Source organism: Capsicum annuum, chromosome 2, assembly GCF_002878395.1.
Source record: "Capsicum annuum cultivar UCD-10X-F1 chromosome 2, UCD10Xv1.1, whole genome shotgun sequence".
NCBI classification, from domain to species: Eukaryota; Viridiplantae; Streptophyta; class Magnoliopsida; order Solanales; family Solanaceae; genus Capsicum; species Capsicum annuum.
Window position 1 is genome coordinate 117,246,374 of NC_061112.1, and position 20,603 is coordinate 117,266,976.

The 20,603-nt window shown below is 33.1% G+C and overlaps 1 pseudogene; it reads right to left on the bottom strand.

The window, feature by feature from the left end:
• Positions 1 to 9,962: 9,962 nt before the first annotated feature.
• On the bottom strand, positions 9,963 to 10,655 carry LOC124895963 (annotated as a pseudogene).
• Positions 10,656 to 20,603: the final 9,948 nt, after the last annotated feature.

The following is a 20,603-nucleotide window of genomic DNA, read 5'->3' on the forward strand; positions in this document are numbered from 1 at the left end:
TCTTATGATTATGATGATTTTAATTTGAGCTAAGTGAGTCATATATATCAGCATGCATAATTTTATAAACTGTGATGAGATTAAGATATTATTTTATATATGCATTGTACCCCCATATGCTTGGTACGTTTCCATGGTACTAATCCACATATTCGTATATGGGCTACATTTTCTCAGAATGTAGGTACAAGGTATAGTGTACATCTTCAGATCCAGTCAGTTCGCAGCATCCAGTCAGCAGGTGATGAGTCCTTTTGATTCAAGTGCTTGAGTTAGTTATATAGTTTGAGAAGTTCTGTATTTTCTTTATTCAGTCGTATTGAGTTGGGTTAGTCGGGAGTCATGACCCAGCTACCTACAGTCAATACTAGTAGAGGCTTCATAGACAGTCAGTAGAAGTTGATGTATTCCGTTTCAGTTTTGGTTGTAAAAGAAGAGTTGTAATCTTGTAAATTTAGTTTTATATCTATCATGTTCAGAAAAGAGTCATTTTCCACAGATTTGTATAGATTTATACTTTTTGTTCAGTTGCTTATGAGTTATGCCAGTAGAAGGGTTAGCTTGGGGTCACTTCTGATCCTAAGCACCATGTGACATCTCGGGATGACGTCACTTGTTCATCAAGTTTTAAATAAATTTTGTCTAAAAAATAAATTTCATCAATCGATTATTTTCCAAATCTGAATCTGAAGCCAAGCCAAGTGACGACGATGGCGCGAGGCACCACCTTGTTCTTGCCTCACATTCATGTGGAGATGTATTTTTCAATATAAACACATGAAATCTTCTTTCTCCCACTAATGTGGGAGAATTTAGTAAGCTTTCCATAAAGGAGTACACTTTTCATTTCAGTGTCCCTCTTTCCCTCCACTATTTTTCCCTCAGTTTTCCATTCACATGTACATATTGAACCTAACAATCCCCACGTGAATGGGGAATGACTATCTTTTGAAGAATATACGGACAAGTATGTGATCATTTAACAAAGACTGATTGCATCTGGATAAGTGGGTTTCCCTTTGAACTTTCCATAGTGAACAAGCATCGGATGCACTCCGTCAATCCTTAGATTTGATATCATTGAACATTCGAGCTTTAATGTATACCTAGATAACATATGTCATACAACTAGCCTTTTACCATTTATTTTTCTCATGATTTTATTCTTTTCAGCCATGAACACGTCCTGATTTCATGAGAGCTTAGAGAATAGACCTTTACTAACATTCTCCTCAAAGTGGCTTTCACTTTGCCCTCACATAGGTGATTTCTAAACGTCCAATCTTGTATATTAAACTATTTGGTCAAATCTATCAAATTTAGATAATCATTAAAAGACTTCACAGCATAAGTCTTATTCTCATTTACTAAACATTGTCTACATCATGAGAATGGGTTTGGTCTAATGACAATGTTGAACCCGTCAGACACAACTTTGTTTGATCTCTTTGAACCTAGTTCTTGGGATCTCCAGTCTGTTAGGTAGAGTTACCGCCATGCTGACTTGTCCTAGGCCTTAAACCCATTCCTTTGGATGTACTTTCAACTCCTTCTCTAGACAGGCCTTTTGTAAGTGGATCCGATACATTATCCTTTGACTTCACATAGTCATCAATGATAATTCCCCTATAGAGAAGTTCTCTCACGGTATTATGTCTCTGTCTTATATGACTAGATTTACCGTTGTACATCATGCTCCCTGCCCAACCTATTGCCGTTTGGCTATCACAATGTATACATACTGGTGCCACTAATTTGGGCAAATAAGGAATATCTTTCAAGAAATTCTGGAGCCATTCTGCTTTTTCATTGGCTTTATCCGATGCAAAAAATTCAGATTCCATTGTGGAGCGAGCAATACATGTCTATTTGGATAATTTCCAAAAAAACCACTCCTCCACCGATAGTAAATACATATCCACTCATGGATTTTACTTCGTTTGATCCGGTGATCCAATTTGCATTGGATCACTATATCCTTCAAGTACCGCATGATATTTATTATAATGCAAAGCACAGTCTTGAGTGTATTTAAGATACCGTAAAACTCTTTTCATTACCATCTAATGAGTTTTGTTGGGATTACTCGTGTACCGACTCAACTTACTAATAGCGCATGCTATGTCTGGCCGTGTACAATTTATTATATACATTAAATATAGCAATAATCTTGTGTACTCCAATTGTTAGTCACTTTCACCTTCATTCTTTCGAAGTGCGAAGCTCACATCCAACGGAGTCTTGGCAATACCAAATTCCATATACTTGAATTTGTCAAGTACCTTTTTGGTACAATGAGACTGTGACAATGCCAACCCTTGTGGATTTCTATGGATTCTTATTTCTAAGATCACATCCGCAACTCCAAGTCTTTCATATTGAACTTGCTCTCGAGCATTTATTTTGATGCATTTATGTCAGAAATGTCTCTACTGATGATCAACATATCATCCACATATAAACAAACAATGACTTGGTGATTTGGAGTATCTTTAATATAAACACATTTATTGCATTCATTAATCTTGAACCCGTTTGCCAACATGGTTTGGTCAAACTTTGCATGCCATTGTGTAGGAAGTTGTTTTAGTCCATAAAGTGACTTAACAAGTTTACACACCTTATTTTTTTTTCCTGGAACCACAAAAACCTCAAGCTGTTCTATGTAAATTTCTTCCTCCAATTCTCCATGTAGGAATGCTTTTTTCACTTCTATTTGATGGATTTCAAGATCATATACTGCCGCCAAAGCAATTATTATCCGAATGGATGTTATCCTCATTACTAGCGAGTATGTATCAAAGTAATCAAGGCCTTCCTTTTGTTTAAAGCCTTTTACGACAAGTCTTGCCTTATATTTGTCAATAGTACCATCAACTTTCATTTTCCTTTTAAATATCCATTTAGAACCTAAAGGTTTATTTCCTAGAGAAAGATCAACCATAACCAACTCCCACGTATGGTTGCTTAAGATGGAATCAATCTCACTATTGACTGTCTCTTTCCAAAAGGATGAGTCTGAAGATGCCATCGTTTCCTTAAATGTTTGAGGCTCATTTTCTAAGAAAAATGTTACAAAATTTGATCCAAACAAAGTTGACGTTCTTTAACATGTACTATGCCTTGGATTCTCATCATTATATACATCCTCACTTAGTTCATTTCGAGGTCGTTTAGACCTCCACTAAATTGTTCATGTTTAGTTTTATATGGATAAATGTGTTCAAAGAATTCAGCATTATCTGATTCAATTATTATATTTTCATTGATACCAGTTGTTTGAATTTATGAACCAAAAACTGACAAGCTTTGCTACTTTTAGCATATCCTATTAACACGCAGTCCACTATCTTAGGTCTTATCCTTACTCTTTTAGGCATAGGAACTTGGACCCTCGCTAGACACCCCCACACTTTAAAATATTTAAAATTGTGTTTCCTTCCTTTTCATATGGAATTGATTGTGTCTTTGTAATGTCTTGAAAATAGTCCCGAGACGTCACACGGTGCTTAAGACCACAAATGATCCCAAGCTAACCCATGAACTGGCATACTGCTAAGCAACTGATTAAATATGTATAAAGTAACTGAGTTTACTGTGCATAAACATGATCATGATGGAATTTGTGAAAATAAAATACTGATACAATTGTACATTCTGATAAAGTCTGAAAAGAGGGACTGAAATTACATGACTGAATCTAACTGACATCTATGAAGTCTCTACTATACTGACTGTAGATAGCTAAGACGCAACTCCAACTACCACTAATCAATACATATGAGTAAGAAAGAAAAGTACATAAATAACATCTAACTAAAGTCCCCAAAGTAGGAGGACTCATCATCTACTGGCTGGAATCTATAACTGCCTGATTTTGATTGTACATACTAAAAATCGCACCTACATTATAAGACAACGTAGCACATAGACATATATATGGATCAGTACTTTAAGGATGTACTTAGTATATGGGGGTGAAATGCATACATAAAACATAATATCAATCATCATCAAAGTTTGTAAAATAATGCATGCTAAATGTAAATGACTCACATAAGCTGGAATATCTGAAATACTGAAATCTGAAATCGTGAGTAGCAAATCATACTTTATAAGTCTAGTGAGTCATAACATTTAGTTCTAAAAGTTGTATTAGTGTTCTTCCTTTAAATCATACTGTCTAAGTGTAGAAAGGACTTACTCTTAAATCTGAAATCTGAAAACTAAAATCTGTAGCTAATATCTTTCTGTAAAGTATAATCTGAATAAAGTTGCGAGCCTTTACACTTAGTTTTCTAAAAGCTTTTCTATTTTTCTTTTTTTGAAATCTATAGTCTGTAGGGAGGTTCTTCTAACTAACAAAAACCATATGAGCTAACATGGAGTCCAACGTCTCATTCCCCTAAGGGAAAAACCTCACGATGGGGAGAGGTGTCATACTCTTACCAAGGAGTATAACCTGAGTTAAGTGATCACATCTGTAACTTTCACCCATATTGAAATGGAAATAATCTGATAATCTGTACCTACGGTAGCTACGTAATTCTGTGGAAGATAGGGCACACTAATCCCACACTTTTCGCTCAGTGCTAAATACTACTCTCTTTAAGTCTGTGCCCATTATGTTGGAAATCCACTTTAAAATCTAGAATAATGGTCCATTACAAAATCAATAATGTTTTTGTCTGAGTCATTCTATAAATAAAGCTGATTTGAATTGTGTAATCTGTAATAAATCTGTAAAGTGGATTCCAAATCTTATATGAGGATCAAAAGATCATAGCTTTACTAAAAATCTATAATTAATCTTATCATAAGATGCTTAAAGAATCATCTTTCTTGAAATATTAACATTTAAACTTGGGTTTAACAACCCATTCATCAAATTCATGTCAAAACATCATAATAATCATGCTAGATAATGAAAACAATAATAATTCATTGCAAAATCTGGAAACTACTACAATAGGCATGAAAATGTGAAAATAGACATGCAATTCAACTCCAAAATATCTCAAAAACTCATAATCTTGAAAATAGCAATAATGGGTATGGACCCTAATTCAAATCTCATTTATATTCATTCGAAATCACATGTTGTAACTAAAACTTGGTTTTGGGCACAAGAATGAAAGAGGATCCTTGTACATAAACTCCACATACCTTGGTAGATGATTAGATGAAGAAATCTTAAATTTTGGATTCCTATTTGAGTTCTTGAAGACAAATTCTTGATTATCTTGTCTTGGAAATCCTTAATTTAGAACTTTCTTGGAGAAATAATGGTGGAATTTGATTTCTTGGAGAAGAATCTTTGACCCTTAGGGTTTTGCTTTGAGAGAGAATGGATGAAAATAAGCATAAAGTGCTTTGAATATGCTTAATCTTATGTTTGGGATGGATTGGGAGCTTGGGTATTAACCAAAATACCCCCTTTTAAACTTTAATCGGAACTAGAAAAGGGAACAAAATTTTGATTTAGCATGCCACCATGATGCGCCACTATCATGGTGGCTCACCGTAAATTGACACCTGGGACCTGGGACTTCAACGCGATGCGCCACCATCGTGGTACTCTATAGAAATGTCATTTAGGTCATCAACGTGACGTGGTACAATTGCGTTGGCCTACTGGAATGTGACAATTGGAAAATTGAACCTCTCCGCCACGCGAGCTTATTGCGGAGGTCCACTGAAATTTGACAAATAGGAATTTAACCCTCACTGCGATGCGGTGCTTGCCCAGATGGCATACTGTTTTACTAAAAATGCTCTAACTTCTCAACCGAGTATCAGATTTAGACGAATTTGGTGTCGATGGAAAGATAATTCAATTTTATACTCAGTGGAGGGTCCAAATCTAGAAAATCCTACATACATAAAAAGGTATTCATTTTTGAAGCAAACCTTTGACATTCTAGGAGCGAAATTAAGCTAAGAAAAAGTATGAGGTATTACAGTCTTACTATGGGGCACTCTATTGAGTATTCGGTTAGCTGTAAGGATAGCTTCCCCCCACAAGTTTTGCGGCAAACCTGAACTTATTACTAAGGCATTCATCATTTCCTTCAAGGTTCGATTTTTCCTTTCCACAATTCCGTTAGATTAAGGTCAATACGGGGTTATAGTTTTATGGACAATTTCATTCTCTACACATATTTGTGCAAAGGGAGATTCATATTCTCCGCCCCTATCACTTCTTATCGTTTTGATCTTTTTCTTTAACTGATTTTCAACTTCAGTTTTATATTGCCTAAATGCATCTATTGCTTCATCCTTACTATTTAGCAAGTAGACATGACAATATCTAGTGCAATTGTCAATAAAAGTTATAAAATACTTTTTTACACCACGAGATGGTGTTGACTTCACATCATAAATGTTAGTGTGGATTAAGTCTAAGGGATTGAAATTCTTTTTAATGAACTTATGCGGATGCTTAGCATACTTTGATTCCTCACACGTTTGATATTTTGATTTATTGCACTCAAAGTTAGGCAAAACTTCTAAGTTAATCGGTTTTTGCAATGTTTTGTAATTATAATGGCCTAATCGTTCATGCCACAAATCATAACACTCAAGCAAGTAAGAAGAAATTGAAATTTTATTGATTTCAACATTCATTATATTCATTTTAAATAGACCCTCATTGAGGTAGCCTTTTCCTACATACACTTCTCCTTTACTAAGTATAATTTTTCCAGAAACAAATGCACATTTGAATCCGTTCTTGTCAAGAAGTGATACAGAAATCAAGTTCCTTCGTAACTCCGGTACATATAGGACATTGTTCAAAGTCAACACTTTGCCTGATGTCATTTTCAGCCAGACTTTTCCTGTTCCTTCAACTTTAGCAGTTGCGGAGTTGGCCTTCTTCAACTTTTCCTATACCTGTCGACCTTCTTTCCACAGCCTTATTGTCTTCTTCAATGCACAATCTTATGATTAGATCTTTGACAGACATCTCCTTACGTTTGTGTTTTAAATAATTCTTGAAGTCCTTCCACATGGGTGGTCGCTTCTCTATTATTGCTACTACTTTAAACACTTCATTCACGATCAAACCTACAATAAAGTTTATGTGAATACTAAGAAGATTTTTAAACTGTTCTAAGAAAGTATTTGTCAAAATCATACCTTCCGAAAGGAGATTATGGATGATCACTTGTAGTTCCTGCACTTGGGAGACAACAGACTTACTGTCTATCATTTTATATTTCAGGAATCTTGCAACGAAGAACTTTTTAGTTCCTGCATCCTTTGTCTTGTACTTCAATTCCAGTGCTCTCCACAACTCTTTTGTTGTCTTTGTTCTACTAAACACATTGCAGATATCATTTTGGAGACCACTCAAGATGTAGTTCCAGCAAAGAAAATTGGAGTGTTTCTAAGCCTTCACAATCACAAATTGCTCTTCTTCAGAGGTTCCTTCGGGCATCTCTGGAGCTCCCTCAAACGTGAACCTTTGAAAACAAAGAGTTGTAAGGTAGAAAAATATTTTCTGCTGCTACTTTTTGAAGTCAATACCCGCGAACTTTTAGGGTTTCTCCGCTGGTGCCATTGCCGGCGGAGCATTCGTATGACTCGTTGTGGCAACACTAGTTGCTGCCACAGTCATTGCAACATCATGCACTTGACTGTCCGTAGTCATTTTTCTGTCACAACAAGATAGTAACTTTAGTATATCAAAATACTATTAATAAAGTTGCCACAACTTTAAACACCTCTTGTTTCTAGTTTAGTGATGAAGTTTTTATGACTTTCAATCGTCAACCGAGTGATCTTTAACTTGTGATGAAGATTTTATGTCTTCAAATCACTAGTTAAGTTTAAACAAAGTAGAAATCTTAAAGCTTTAATCTCCAGAAACCAAGCTGTACAGATTCTGAATTTATTCGTTAAGATTGTTATCTTCAATGTTTTTGGGTACACAAATCTGTATATAGGCACACAACAACTTCAACACAAGTTCAAGTCTAAAACAAGAACACCTATGAAGTTACACAACACCTCCAACACAAGTTTAAAAATAATCTATCCAAGAAGTGTGTTATTATTTCAGAAATAAGATGAAACAGAAATTTAAAGTCAAGTCCCCCGACTTCACGGAGTGTCCTTATGGAATAATTTTCCTCATTGCACCCAAGGTTATGGAATTTTTCTCCCAGGATAAAATGGTTTTCAATCCAATTATAGCGGTACCTCAAATTATTGGATTCGTCGAACTCACTCAATGGCTAATGATCACATTGAGTTTTTGTATAGAAAAAGAGTGTTTTTGCTATAAAAAAATCATGTATATACCTGCGGAATATGTCAGATATTTATAGCCTTAATGTGCCCCTTCGAAAAGGATGCATTATATTGGTTCAGCAAAAAAAACACCTATTCAGTACAGTCATGTCACCTGCGCCCAGTCTATGCTGGACTTGCGCCTGATCTGCAGCCGCAAGTGACATTGTCCGAATTCCAGTAAGTACCTGTGCTGCATCTACACCTGGAGGTTACCGAGGTGCGCGCATAGATTGCCCTATTACGCGAAACAGTGTGCCTTTTACCTCTAAGGGTTGCATCCCTTCGAGGCGTTGTGCATGGCATCCGAAATGTGCCCGCACATGGAGAAAAATATTTCTATCAGATTCTTTGGATTAACATTTCACTTGTTCATCAAGTTTTAAATAAATTTTGTCTAAAAATAAATCACATCGATTGATCATTTTTCAAATCCATCAAAGCCAAGCGAGCGACGACGACAACGCGAGGCACCACCTTTTTCTTGCCTCACTATCCATGTGGAGATGTGTTTCTCAATATAAATACATGAAAGCTTCTTTCTCCCATCAATGTCGGAGAATTTAGTAAGCTTTTCATAGAGGAGTACACTTACCATTTTAGTGTCTCTCTTTCCCTCCATTTTTCATTCACACACACCTTGAACCCAACAAAGCCATCACCTGTTATATCAAAATAAGGCTTTTCATATAGTTCTTTTACGTATACACAACTACTATTGTACTGAAAAATGAATGTAGCCACGATGTTCCAATGATTGTATATAAGATATATATTGTTTGATTTATGAATATTTTTCAAGTAATTAATTTTTCTATTAAATGTTCTTCATGACTCTTGAGTCATTTGATAGCTGGTTAGAATTAGACAAGTAATAGTTATGTGATTATTAGTTTTTTCATCTTCTATCATGCGTAAAAATACATAAATTTCCTCATAACTTAATGCATACATTAGTTAAGCGAGTTTCTAAATCACAAGCCACACATCTTATAATTTGATACATCAATAACTAATTAATGACTTCCTAATTAGCCATCCAACATTATATTGTATAATTTGTTCACAAATCAAAAAACATGTTTTGTTTTTTTGATGGAATACTTGTGGAGACTGTCCAACAATTACTTTCCCTTCAGTTGGATTTTAAAGCTTCACTTTGGTGATAAACCAAAAGTCAGTTATCAAAATAATAGTAGTAAAAATAATTTAAAACCCGTAAGTTTGGATTATAAATTCATCGAGAAATAGCCAAAAAAAAACTCCAACTTTTATCCCAAATCTCAACTACACACTTATACTTTGCGGAGGTCCTATGACCCCCCTGAACATTTTAAAAATAAAATTATTACACCTCTAAAGGCTTATGTGGCAAAGAGAGTGTATCTCATTCTCTTTGAGAGAGTGAGTAGTCCGAAAATCTTAAAAAAATTATTTTTGCATATCTTTTTAATATAAAAGTACATATAGTTTACCAAAAAAAAAGTACATAATATATATATATATATTATTTTTATTTCATTTTATTTTCTTTCTTCTTCATCTCCATCACTCTCTCTCATAAAAAGCTTCAACAACTCTTCAATGGCTATAGAACTATCTTCGTAAAAAGCAACATATTTACTTAATTAAATTGAATGTCCATTAATTAAAGAAGTAAATATGACAACATTTATGCTTTTCGTTTATCTCTTGCAACGTATGTAATGAAACAATTAAAAGGATGGCCATAACGCATAGGGTATAGAACTACAATTAAAACAATCTCCATTATTTCCTTAGCTGCTGCTGCTACCATTCTTTTCTTTTCAAGTTCCAAACAAGCAACACTTGCTCTTCGTCTTTCCATCTTTACCATTTTTCTCAGTTTCAAAATATCAAACACTTTGTCTTCATCATTACACTCTTCTTCAAACTCTTCCTTCTCATCATCCAATTCCAATAAACCACCATTTTTTTCATCTTCTAAGTTCGAATTCATCAACAACCCAGTCTTACAAGACTTTATTTTTTCACTTCATTTCCCATCAAAATCATTTTTGAAACAACACCCATTTCTCAATTCACTTTATTTCCCACAAAAATTACAAAGAAAACGGCTCCAACCCTTACAATACCAACTAAATTACAAAACCCTCAATCCCAAATCAAACAACAACAACAACAACCCCAAAACTTTATACAATTATCCAAACCACCCAAACACCAAAAACCCAAATCCCAAATCCCAAATCAGCATTCAAACTCAAATACTTCAAGGATTCAACACAATCCATGAAAACAAAATCCAAAAATATCTTATTGAATTCAAAAACTGAACACAAAATGAACAAGAAATATAAAAGATGAATAATCTGCATGTGGGTCTCAATTATATGTGACCGTTCCAAAATACATAAATTTAAGCAAAAAAACTAACAATGAATAATAATTCTTTTTTAGTTTCTAAAAAACAAAATTGTTGATTTTTTGTAGTATCCATTTGAGCTTCGCCGATCGGAGCTCCGAGAGACGACCGTTGTCGGTCTAAGTCGTTGTAGAGTTAAGAAAAGTTAGAGAGAAGCTAGAGAAAAGTTAGTGAGAAGATAAAAGGTATATTAGCTTATTAAAGATGTTGAGAAAGAGAATATATATATATATATATATATATATATATATATATATATTAAAGAATAATAATTAATTTTTTTAATATAAAAATATAATATTACGTGGCATGACATAACAAGTGTGTGTTGCTCTCTTTTCATTACATATTTGGGTGTGAGTTTTCGGGGGGAGGGGGGTGTAAAAATTTCATTTTTAAAATGTTGACCCCCACAAAGTATAAGTGTGTGGTTGGGATTTGGGGTAAAGGTTGAGTGGGTTTTTGGCTATTTTCTCTAAATTCATCCAAACAAGCTTGTGTAATATATTGATAAATCACTCTAGTCACAAACCTATTGAGATCATCTACCATGACTTTTCGGGGTAGAGCTTACAAATTTCTAAAAATAAATAAGCAAAGTAACTTAAGTGATTCATAATGAGTTTAAGTTATATACATTATCATTAATAATTAGGGAAAATTTTAGAAAAAACAATTATAGAGTCTTAATTGTAACTTTTATAGCAACAGTTTCATAATTGCGAAAAATAGCAAATTGTATTTTGTATTTAAGTAAACTGTTGCTATACAAATACACACAGAGGCGGATCCAGGATCCGGACTCTCTGGGTGCCAAGTAAACTTATCGACAGGGGCGGAGTCACCTTCGATAAAGGGTGGTCAGATTATAAGCACTATGAAATATGTTAAAAATTATCACCAGATCGTCATCCAAAAGACAATTCAAGTCAAATGCCGAAAGCATCTAATATTTAGCTGCATCTAATAAGTCTATGCATGCGTGAAGCATGATAGACCAATCGGTTCCAAATGAAATAATCCTAGAAAAGGATAAGGAGCAAATAATCATAATAAGAAAGTAATATGCGCTTGAAGAGCCTATGACATAACACTTCATGAAACCTTATGAGAGGTTCAGGTACCTAAAAATAATGAAGTGATGAGATCTCAAAATGTTATGTCGCATTGTGAACCGATACTAAATGATATATTACGAGGATCTTAATTCTATGTTAATTTAAGCATGCTGACGTAGAAACATTTATCAAGTGACATGAAATGATGCATCTTGGTAATTATAAAAATTATTTAATTTGCAGTCCAGACACTTGAAGATGTCACTCATGAAATATTAAATAGTGTCACTTGACAAAATTTATGTGAAAACATTTAAGGATTCAAAATGCTTGAAGCATATAAAAGTTTCTAGAAAACTTATTTATAATCTTTATATTGTATAAGCTTATAGCTTGAAAATCATTGGAACTCTTGGAGAGTTTTCAAAGCAATAGATTATTTGCTGAAATGAGAAATATACCGAATTAGATTGGTTATGAAGTACCATATCTTAGTGCAAGTGGTGCACTCATGTATCTTGCAAATACTACAAGGCCCGATATATCCTTTTTAGTCAATTGGTTAGCAAGGTATATTTTTCCTCTTATTAGGAGACATCAGAATGGGATAAAACATATGAGCTTGTTTTATTCTAAAGATTGCAGTTCCGATCTTACTGGTTATGCTGATGTTGGGTACTCATCTAAACCGCATAAATTTTGGTCTCAAACATGCAATGTGTTCACATATAGGGATACTGTCATATCTGGAGATATACAAAGCAGTCTATCATAGCCATCTCATTGAACCATGCGAGATTATAGCTATTCATGAAGCTAACCGACAAAATGTGTAGTTGAGGTCCATGATACACTGCATAAAGATCGGTATCAAATAGGCTATGTGTTCATATGTGGTGATACTGCCATATCTTGCAGATATACAAAGCAATCTATCGCAGCCACTTCATTGAATCATGCTGAGATAATAGCTATTCATGAAGCAAGCCGAGAATGTGTATGGTTGAGGTCCATGATACATCTCATTCAAGAAAAATGTGGTGTAAAATATGACAATCTACCCACAATTTTATACAGAGATAATTCAGCATACATAACACATCTTAAAGGAGGATTCATAAATGGAGATAGAACGAAGCACGTGCCAAAGCTTTTCTACATACATGAGCTACAAAAGAATGATAATATTAACGTGCAATAGATTCATTCAGCTGACAATGTGACTGATTTATTCACCAAATCTTCTCCAATTGCAACTTTCAAGAAGATGCTGCACAAGATCGAGATACAAAGGTTCAAGGATGTTCTCATTAGGGGAAGCAAATATACGTTGTACTCTTTTTCCCTTTCAAGATTTTGTCCCACCGAGTTTTTCTTGTAAGGTTTTTAATGAGGCAGCCTATATGCGTATTTTTAGAGATGTGTACTCTTTTTCCTTCACTATATTTTTTTCCCACTGGGTTTTTTCTAGTAAGGTTTTAACGAGTGACATTATCTGTCTAGACATTCAAGGGGGAGTGTTATAAATGTATTTACATTATAGTGAATGTCTATCAAGATCTATCAAGATCTACTTTGATATCACTACCAGAAAATTCCTATTTTTCGACTGAAAAAAGTAGTCGGAAATTTCTAACTACTTCAGTCGGAAAATGTACTTTTTTTTTACAAAATATTATTCCAATGGTATTTGAGACTACAACAGTCAGAATATTTGGTGAAAATTTGCAAAAAATGTATATTCCGACTACTGTAGTTGGAAGTAAAAATAATAAAATAAATATATTACTAAATATATAATCATGCCCTTATACGGAAATTAAATAATTAATATATAAATTATTAAATATTCATTTCCGACCATTGTAGTCGGAAATAAAAATAATTAAATAAATATATTATTAAATATATAATCAGACCCTTATACAAAAATTAAATAACTATTTAAATAAATTATAAAATATTTATTTTCGACTACTGTAGTTGGAAATATAAATATAATTATTTAAATAAATAATAAAATTATTTTCGACTACTGTAGTCGGAAATGTAAATAAATAAATAATTAAATTACTAATATATACTCAGAATGTTGGAGGGAAATTGCGGAAAATGTATATTCCAATTACTGTAGTCGAAAATAAAAACAATAAAATAAACATATTACTAAATATATAATTATTCCCTTCTACGGAAATTAAATAATTAAATAAATATATTATTTAATATATAATCAAACCCTTATACAAAAATTAAATATATATTTAAATAATTAGAAAATATATATTTCCGACTACTATAGTCGAAAATTGAAATGATTAAATAAATATATTGTTAAATATATCATTAGACCCTTATACAAAAATTAAATAACTATTTAAATAAATTATTAAATATGTATTTCCGACTACTGCAGTCGAAAAAATATAAATAAATAGATAAATAAATCACGAAATATATACTCAGACCCTTATACAAAAATAAAATAATTTAATAATAAACTTTCAAACACTTAATTCCGACTACCGTAGTCGGAAATATAATTAATTAATTAAATATATTAAATATAACTGACCGTTGTATTCGAAAAATTTAAATAATTAATTTTATTAAATTAGTTACCGAATGAAGTAGTCGGAAATCTTATTATATAATCTATAACCCCTCTCTCTCTCTTAACCACTTTCCCAATTCTCTCTCACTCTCTAACCCTCCTCTCGCTCTCTACTTCAACAGCGACAATGATGACGACGTTGGTCGAGTGGTAACGGCGACGACGATGTCTCTCTCTCACTCTCTACTTTATCTCTCTCTCAATTTGTACTTCGTCTCTTTCTCTCACTCTCTACTTGGTCTTTATCTCTAAGCTAGGGTTCCTGAACTTGACAACGTTCATTGTTCTCTCTCAAAAATTAACGATGGTGGGGTGGTAACGACGGTGGTGAAGCAACGGTATTGAAGGTCAATCAAGAAATTCCCATCTTCACGATAAAAATTTATTCCATTTTCTGCAAAAATTTATGAAATTTAAAAATCTGTGAATCTATGTTGGTGTTGGCTAAATCTATGAATTTATGTTTAGGCGTTTTACATGGAATCTCATTTTTGGCAAGTCTAAAATCTGTGAATCTGCGTTGGTGTTGGCATGTCTCCTTTTAGGTTCTTCAATATCTGGACACAACACCCTATTTTTCTGAATATTATTGCAGAAATTTGGAGGAAAAACTTGCACCAAACGAGACGACACACAACTAGCTTCATTCTGAGCTTGTGATTACACCAAATAAGATAAATTATAAACTAGTGAGATTTAGAGAATCCCAAATAATCTCAGTTAAATAATAAAGTTATTAACTATTGAAATTACAGTAAGTAGAAGTTCCAGGTGTGTGTTCTTTCTGAAACTGAAAGTACCAGGTGTGTTATTTCTCATAAAAATTTATGGTTGGAGATAAAGTTTCAGAAAATAGTTATCAATCACCGCAACTAGTCTAGAATCGTGATGTAGTTGTATATTTATGAACTTGTCAATCCTTAACAAAATGATGGTTGGCTTCTGTAATATAACTTCTTCAAATGATGCTTGCTGTTGGTTTGCGTCATAACATATTTGTGGTGCCTTCATATGAAGGCTTTTAATTATTGAATTGGACATTAAGTCATTAGTATAGTCCAGTTATATGGTGTAGAAACAATGAAAAGAAAATACAGCTACACTTGCTCAAACTATGATGCAGTAAATTTTAAACCAATATCTAAAACTATCTGAAGGTCAACCTAAATCTTACGAAAGCAAAGTGTGCATGCCTTTTTCCCTTTTCCCATCGAAATAAATTCTTCTTAGGTAAATAGATTGGTAGTGGATGTCCATTAGGAAAAAAAGGTTTTATGTAGAAGTGTAGTCATACATACTAACCATATGTTTCTTCGATGAAAGCATTTATTACAAGAAATATTTTTTATCCATGTGTGCTGACAAATATTACTGTTTAAGAGATGATTACTAACCATCTGAGTTGCATCTTCCTTTGTGTGTCTTTTTTTTCCCTTGCAACATATTGCCATGTATCGGAATCATTCCAGAGATCCTATATATGTTACTTTAACTAAGTTGATTGTCCTAATGTGTTGTCAAATATCAATATTACAATGCAATTTGGTGTTTGATGAATCATATGCAAATTTCTATGTAGCTTTTATTCAGAAGTACGAAGGAATGTTTTTATTTTACTTGAATGGCATTGAGAATAAGTTGGATAATGCAGTATCTTCTTTCTCATTTCTTCCTATGGACAGAAACTTCATTCTTACTTTTCTAGTGCTTATTACCACTTCTTTACTTGAAGCTAATTGCTTTTCGCCACATTTTGGCTCTTCACTGGCCTTGCATGGCTCCATAAGCTTACTCAACTTAAGAGGGATCCTCACAAGATTTTCAAAATATCAAACGTCATATTCTAGAAAGACATTTTGTTCAAAATAGATAACCTGCAACCTTGAATATAAGTGACACTTTTTTCATCCTTTGGTTTGTTTTTTACTTTTAGTGTAAGGAAACCTAGCTTATTGCGTAGGGAAGCTCCCCCGTTATATTAGAGCATGATCTGGGATAACCTGTCTGCTGAACATATATATAGGCGTGTAGCTCTGCAGCTGGTGGAGTCGTGGGAATCCTGTGTATAGTGGTTGCTATCACTGTATAATGGAGAACTCTTGAATCTTGATTAGCTGCTATTGCGTTTCTACTGCTAAAGTTAAGTAAGGTAGTGGAAAAGGGGATGGTTTGGAAATTTTGATTGGAGCAGTACATTTATTTTTCCTTCTCAAGATATAGAACTAGAAGTTACTGGTTTATGATAGAACTGAAGCAGATTAATGATGCCCAAGAGTGACTTTTGCCTTAACTGCAGCTACTTCTGTTGTTGTTTAGGACCATGGCCTAAATTTGTGATTTAACTACTGCTGCTATTGTTGTTTAGGACCATGGCCTAAATCTGTGATTTTTATGCTTGATTAGTGTCTAAATTGATGTTGTTTGGGATGGTGGTTGTTTTTGCTGGTGTGTGCATACTTAAGGAAGTCTTGAATATCCAAAATTATTCAAAATTAGTATGAAATGTATGTGCACACCAAGTATTTGGCGAAATTCTCAAATAAACTTCTTAGTAGTTTTCTATATATTTAAGGGCATGCTTTTATATTTAGGAATTTAGTTTCATGTTTTAGTGTCATTTACATGTTAAGAACACAATTTGGTAGAGAAATTTAGATTTTGGATCATGAACTAGCCTTGGACTACAACCTCGAGTACCACAATTGCAGACTTCTAGAGTGTGATCGCTGGTGTTACATCTAGAGACTCGTAATTGTGAGATCAAGGCCTGTCTGGCAGGACTCTCACTTGTCGTGACCGCGACCCAAATAGAGTGCAATTGTGACATCTAAGGCCTGTTTGATAGACCTATTCAAAATTCTGAATTCTTATTTTAAGCCCAAACTTGATTCATGAACCATTTCTTCCTACTAAAACATGGACTTGTTTTTCTTTCTTTTGGTGTTTTGGTAATCAATTACAGTGACACTCTCTTTTAGACTCATTCACTTCAAAAGTTTCTTAAATTTATTAGTCAATTTTTGGTATGAATATTGCATGAGTGTTGTACTATTTTCTAATCAATAACCTATATGATTGCATCATCTAGACTTAGTTCAGCACCATTAACACCATTGTCATAATCATGATTAGCACCATTGTCATATTCATCTAATTTTGCAGGAATATGAAAATGGGGGAAAAGGGTGCCCTTTTCTTGAGGTCTGCGAAGAGACGCATAGGAAGAAAAATAAGGACGGTACAAGAGGAGATTGGGTCAAACCACGTGCTAGGATTGCATATGTAAGATAATAACTTTTACATACATTATTTTATTATTACTCAACTTTGCTTGTTTATGTACTGAAAAATAATTTTTCTTTTAGGAATAATTTTAAAAAAGCATAGAAGAGTGGCGTCAAAGACAACCTATTTTAGAGGATGGTACCATGGTCCAACCATCACCTGCAGAAATATGAATAATATGTGGACAACTGTGGTAGGGGTCCAAAGAAAGGTAGAACCTACGGGACAGGAGTTCTCCAATCCTCGAGTACTCCTTCATTTTTTCCCAGTTCCTCTTCTACTTTGCAAACTGCGGAAGAAATGAAATCGATGAAATAGCGAATTGTGGAATTGACACAAAAATATGCAGCTAACGATGCTAGATTTGCTAAATTTGATAATTTGGAGGAGTTGGTTAAGAAGCACATGCCGCAACTATTTCATGACGAGGAAGATAATGAATCTGATGATAATTAGATTGTAGTTATTGTTCTTGTTTTTGGTTGTAACATTTAGATGCTTAAACTATTTGATTTGATGTTTGTTTCGAATGGTTTAAAGTGGTTGTATTTATAAAATTTTGCCATGTTTGATCCTGTTGTGAAAAATACATTAGTTATGTCATTTATAACCTGAAAGCAGTGTAAACGAATGCAATATAATAATTATTAAATAATTATTTAATAATTTTTCGACTACAATGGTCGAAAAAATAATAGTTATTAAATAATTATTTATTAAATTTTTGACTACTATAGTCAAAAAAATTATAATTATTATATAATTATTAAATAATTATTTATTAAAATTCCGACTACTGTAGTTGGAAAAATTATAATTATTAAATAAATATTTATTAAATTTTCGACTACAGCAGTCAGATTAATTAAAATTATTAAATAAATATTTATAAAATTTCTGACTACAGTAGTCGGGATATTTATAATTATTAAATAAATATTTATTAAATTTTCGACTACAGTAATCGAAATATTTATAATTATTAAATAAATATTTATTAAATATCCGACTACGTTTCCGACTAAAGTAGTCGGAAATTTCCGACTACAGTAGTCAAAAAATATTTTTCGACAAGCTATATTCCGACTACTACCATGTAGTCAGAAAGTAGTCGGAAATACCTTAATTTCCGATCACATTCCGACTACATTGGCCGTCGGAAAATAGCAATTTTTTAGTAGTATCTATTAGGATTTGAAGCATCCGTCTTTTACTCAGATTAAGAGTAAATTTTTCCTATAAATTGAGGGGTTTTGTTCATTGTATTTACAATCTTATGATCTCTCATTCCTCAAGAAGTAATAAGAATTACTTTCTCTATTCTCTCTACTCTTCTTCTTGTTCTTTCTTGTTTTATAACATTTAATACGTTCTACGTGGTTGCTCGTTAAGAAAAAAATAGTTCAGAGTTCAATAATGTTTTATTTCTTAGAACTAATTAAAGAAAATTATATCACGGATTAGGAAATCTTTACGAATAAAGTAGGTGAAAAAATTAATATTATTCTATGCTACTTGGTCTTAAGCCTTTGAAACTAAGTAGGCATTTGATCATGAACACTAAAATTTTTTGGGTGTTGGAGTTGCAATTGGTTTGGAGTTGGAGTTGTGTCTGATGACTCTGATCATATCTTTGTAATTTTTTTTAAAAGACTTTTTTAAATATAATTTTATATCTCAATTTTTTAAAAACTATCAAAATCACCAAACTTAACCAATTTACCTAGAAGATACAACTAAATGTGAAAGGAGATAATAATATTGCATTTGTTGTTGGTGTTGCATAAAGAATCGCAAGAATGGACGGATTAAGATTCCGTTATATCATGAGGAGATTTTGAGGAAGAAGAAAAAATTGAATTTGCCTTCAATTTTGAGGTCTTTTATCTGTGGAAGTGTGGAGAAGCGCATTGTGATAGTTAGACATTTAACTTTGATTTTTGGATGAAATTAATAGGCCAATGGGGCGACTTTGTAAAAATAAGAAAGATGGGGTAAATTGTAACAATAAATAAAGCTGAAATTGAAGTTGGAAAAAAGTGAAAAACTAGTTAAACTTGTTTTTACTCTTCCCAATACAATTTAGACTTGATTTGAAATTCTCAATGGCCAAACACTCCAATTTTCACTAAAGTGAAATAATTTTTTGAAAAAAATGAAAAATTCTAATGACCAAACAGGTGAAACTAAGCTTCTTTAATTTCTCCCTCGCCAAAATTATAAAGGAAAAAACAAATCGTCCATAACCATTTGTCCAAAATATGTCCAAACAATGTAAATAGAGATTGTTACCCCTTAACCCCTTAATCTTAATTGGGCGCCAATTTTTCTCCAAAATTCTAATTTTCTCTCCAAAAACCCTAATTTTTCCTCTAAATCATAATTTAATCATTCATTATAAGGAGAATATTTAGGTGATCGTGATTATGCTTGCCAATAATTAATACATTAAACATTTTAATAATTAATTTTTTAACTTATGTACAAGTTAACTTGCATTTGAAATTCTATCGGGAGCATGCTAAACATGTTGGTTTTAGCTTTATAAGAACATTTGTTTAGGGATGGTGGTGTTGGAATCAACTTGCGCACATCTGATCATTTCATCGGGTACTTATTACCTCCCATCATATAGGAACCAACTAACTTCACAGATGAGACGAAATCATTAAGTGGTTTTTGCTTCCGTTGAAACTTGCACATGGAATAGGAGACCTCATGGTTCTCCCATACTTTATTAATCCCTAGATCACACCCGTGGATGCCCGTGAATATTCCTTCCTCCACCATTTGCTTATCGAATTCGAGCAATTCTCTCATGGATCACCATTTTTCTGCTTCCAACAAATTAAACAATCATCCTTGAACACATTAATCAAAAGCATTGGACACAAACACTATAAACATATGACATTAGGATCATTGGCATACGAATCCTTATGTG